A 4,406-nucleotide genomic window follows, 5' to 3' on the forward strand; every position below is an offset into this window, starting at 1 on the left:
CCTGCCGCGCACGCGCCGGCGAACGGCCGCGAAGACCCGCCCGCGGACGCGCCGCGCGGTCGGCGGCGGAAGAGGGCGGCGGCCCATTGATGCTCCCGTTCATCCCTTCGGTGTAAACCCGGCGCTGTCCCGGCCGGGGAAGTGAAAAGGACCTCCCGCCGCACCGGCGAGACCAACACGCTGTCGGCCCGCAGAGGCTCACCCAGCTCTCGCCTCGCGCCTCAGAGACAAGTCAGCTCGTCCTCGCGTTACACATGAGGAGAATGAGGGAAACGAGCCCGATCACCCGCATACCGCTACTCGCACACACTATCTTTGACCCTCCCAGACAGCAAGACAGTTTGTAAGGTCCTGTAAAAGAAGTGATGTGTTTGTTCGGGGTGCGGGGACTACAAAGGCTTCCGGAATATCTGGGCTTCTGGCTGACAAGTCATCGTGTAACCACAGTCCAGCCCGCTCCAGCTTGGGCAGCCTGACCTGCCCCTTCCAATGACTCATCCGCTTAACAACACGTGGCAGACAGCTCAGCCATGCCTGGCTTCAGCTGGTTTGCCACAACGCTGTTTTTCCTCTTTGACCTAACCAGAGTTCATTTCCAGAAGCCTTTCCTGCCTGTTTCATCCATTTGTCATTGGCCTCCTCCCTGAATCCTTTCCGAGTAGTAATAACGGCTAGTCCAGTGGAGCCTACTGGATTCCAGACACTGCATTCAGTTCACATACACACAAAGAAGAGGTCAGTAGTTACAGTTTCCATCGTACAGCTGAGGGAACAGGCTGAGTTATAGTGCAAAGAGGACTCAAACCTATGTCTGAGATACCAGAACCGACACACATAACCACTGTCTGGGACAATCCATGCAGCTTGCTGCTTGCATTCCCTGTCCCAGGTCCTCCCATCCATCCAGCTGCCTCCCGCAGTAACGGAAAGCCATCCTCAGTTCCTTCCTCAGGTCTAATAATGAAGGCTATTGCTCTGGAACCTTACTATTTCTCCAGTCGGCCTTCTTTTGTCATGTCATTGGCATTAATTCATATCCAGTTTTACCTTCCCTCGCCTGTTTGACTGGGAAAATCTCCCAACTGGTTCCCATGCATCAAGTCTTATTCTCTTAGGAAACACCTTCCCAAAGGCTCTCATAATGATCTTTGTAATACTGTCTTGCTTAGAATAGTAAAGTAACTCTCCAGATGAAGTGTTTGCTTTCTAAGAAGGCAAGGCCATCACCCAAAATCCAGTCTCTGCCTAACTCTCTTCTATCAGCCCACACTGTTGTTAACACTATTTATAGTTATTCCTGCTACAGGATGGGGCCTGCACATTCTTGCTTACAAATAACAGAAACACTTGCTGAATCTGGGATGGCCGTACAGAGAAGATTAGAATTCCTTTGCCTAGGGGCTAGAGATAAGAGCTTAATGCTAGAGTTCCTGGCTATCTTGAATGAGGTCTCAAGTTCAATCTCTAAGACCTTAAAAAAATTTTTTTTTTTGTTTTTGTTTGGAGACTGGGAACGTAGCTCAATTGGTAGAGTGTTTGCCCAGAATATACAAAGTCCTGAGCCCGATCCCAGAACTACATAAACAGTGTGTCATAAGAATTCAAGACAGGGGCTAGAGAGATGACTCAGAGGTTAAAAGAGCTGGCTGCTCTTCCAGAGGTCCTGAGTTCAATTCCCAACACCCACATGGTGGCTCACAACCATCTATAATAAGATCTGGTGTCGTCTTCTGGCATGCAGGTGTACATGCAGGTAGAACATTGTATACATAATAAATAAAATCTTAAAAAAAAAGAATTCAAGAGAAACAGGAAACCTCACAACAAAATGAAACAAAAATGAATTACCATGCACCTGGCAAAGCAGTGTAATCCAGTGTCTGGTAGTAGGAGAAAAAAAAAAAAAAAACAACAGTAACCTGAGTTTGTTGCTGATGTTTCATAAGGCTGTTTCCCTGACTGTTTAATTCTGTGGTCTTTTCTAAATAAATTCCTCTAGGCTTAGACCAATTCATCTCTACAAAGATAATCCACCGACTCAGCTTTCAGACCAGAATCTCATCCTAATTTCTCATCTTCGACTATTAGGAATAGCTGGTGCCCAGTGGCCCAATATTGAGAGTTGGTTTGGAAATAAACCCTCCTCCAGTTGTGTCTCCAGGTGAGAAGAAAGCCCAGCCATTTCTAGGATGGGAGTCTGGGGAGACCCTGAGACAGAAAACCCAGCAAAGCCAGGAGTAGTCCTGTAACCTACAGAAACTACGAGATAAAAGTGTATTATTTCAGGACATTGTGCCAGTCAGTTTTGTTTGTCAATCTGAGTCATTTGGAAAGAAGAAACCTTAACTGAAGAATTGCCTCTATCAAACCATAGACCAAGTCTCTGGAGCATTTTCTTGATTAATGATTGATATGATCGGGCCCAGCACACCCCAGTGTCATGCCTTGAAAAGTGGCCCTGAGTTGTATAAGGAAGCAGGCTGTGCAAGCCAGGAGAAGCAAGATAGTAAGCAGCACCCCTCCATGGTCTCCAGTTCTGTCCCTGCCTCTAGGTTCCTGCCTTGAAGCCCTGCCCTGACTCCTCCCTATCATGGCGGACTGTGATTAGAATGTATAATCCAAACGAACCTTTTCCTCCCCACACTGCTTTAGGTTATGGTGTTTTATCACAATAATATAGAAAACAAACTGGAACAGAGCTGGAGAGATGGTGGAGTGGTTGAGAACACTTGGTGTACTTGTGAAGGACGTGGGTCTGACTCTCTGCATCTGTGGAGGAGAGTGACCACCCGTGATACCAGCTCCAGGGTGTTCAATGCCCTCTTCACGCCCCCTTGTGCGCCCACATGCTCGGGTGCACACACTCAGAGATGCATGCACATATAGAAGATTTTTTTTTTTAATGTAACCAGGCATAGAGGCACATGCCTTTAATCTCAGCCTTCAGGAGACAGACCTAGTCAGGCAGAACCCCCCTGACACACACACACACAATTTAAAGTTGGGGCTTATTTGTTTGGTTGGTTGGTTTGGTTTTTCAAGACAGGGTTTCTCTGTGTAGCCTTGGCTGGCTGGTCTCGAACTCACAGAGATCCACCTGCCTCTGCCACCGAGAATGCTGGGATTACAGGCATATGCCACTGCTCCGGGCTCTAATTCTCCAATTTTCTTAAAACAACAAATACTTTTCTTTCTCTCTCTCTCTTTCTCTCTGTCTCTGTCTCTGTCTCTGTCTCTCTCTCTCTCTCTCTCTCTCTCTCTTTCTCATGTGTATGGTGCTTGCATGTGAGTATGTGGATGCCCACTTACATGAATAGATCATTGGGTGTCTTCCTCTATCACTTTCTTTCTTCTTCCCCAGAGTTAAGGTCTCTCACGAAATCAGAAGCTTGCTGTTTATGACAGGCTGGCTTGCTAGTCAGCACATTCCTCCTTGGATCAGGCTGTCTTTGCCCTCCAAATGCTGGGCTTATAGGCACATATTAAACATTCTTGGCTTTTTGTGGGGGTACTAGGGATTCAAATGCAAGTCCTCATATTTTCACAGGAAGTACTCTTACCCAATGAGCCATCTATAAAACCCCCCAAAATACTTATTTATGTGGACCAACTGTGTGAGTCCAGTTGGTCACTGCTGGCCTTGCACATATGCCTGCAGGCAGCTGAGCATGATCTGGCTGGTGACTGGACCATCAGGCCTCTCTCACACATCTGGCAGTTGGCTATAGCAATGAAAGCAAACAGGGCAAAGATGCTGCATCATCCATTAGGCATGCATGAACTTCTTCACATGGCAACAGTAGTAGGAATCCCAAGAGGAAAGCTAGACTTAAGATGAAAGTACTTTTCAAGTCTCTGCTGGTTCCACATTGACAGCTGTGTCCCTGCCAAAGCAAGTCATGAGTCACAAAGCAAGCATGTGTGGGAAGAAACTGAAGTTACATATCAGAGAGGACTAGAGTCAGGGAAGGCGAGAATTTGTAACTATCCCTGAAATCCAAGTCTGACTGTAATTAAATTAGTCTATTGTAACTTTTGTCTCCTAAAACTTCATTATGGCTCAAATGTTTGTGCTACCTTCAGATGTATATATTGGAGTCAGACATTTCAGCACTTGGGAGAATGAGCATGAGGATCATGATTCCAAGCCAGCTGAATACTACTTTAGGGAGATCCAGACCCGGAAAAAAAATCGAAATCTCACCAAATATTTAGATACTATTGCCAGTTTGCAGCAAACACCAGGGAAGGGGAGTATGAAGAATGATGTCATGAGACCTGTACTAGTCAGGATTCTCTAGAATAACAGAATGTATAGAATATATCTCTGCATATATAGATAGATTTATTAGAATGATTTACAGGCAGTGGTCCAGCTAATCCAGCAATGGCTGGCTGAATGAAAG

This window comes from Psammomys obesus, unplaced genomic scaffold, assembly GCF_907164565.1.
Source record: "Psammomys obesus unplaced genomic scaffold, mPsaObe1.curated_primary_1811, whole genome shotgun sequence".
Classification (NCBI taxonomy): domain Eukaryota; kingdom Metazoa; phylum Chordata; class Mammalia; order Rodentia; family Muridae; genus Psammomys; species Psammomys obesus.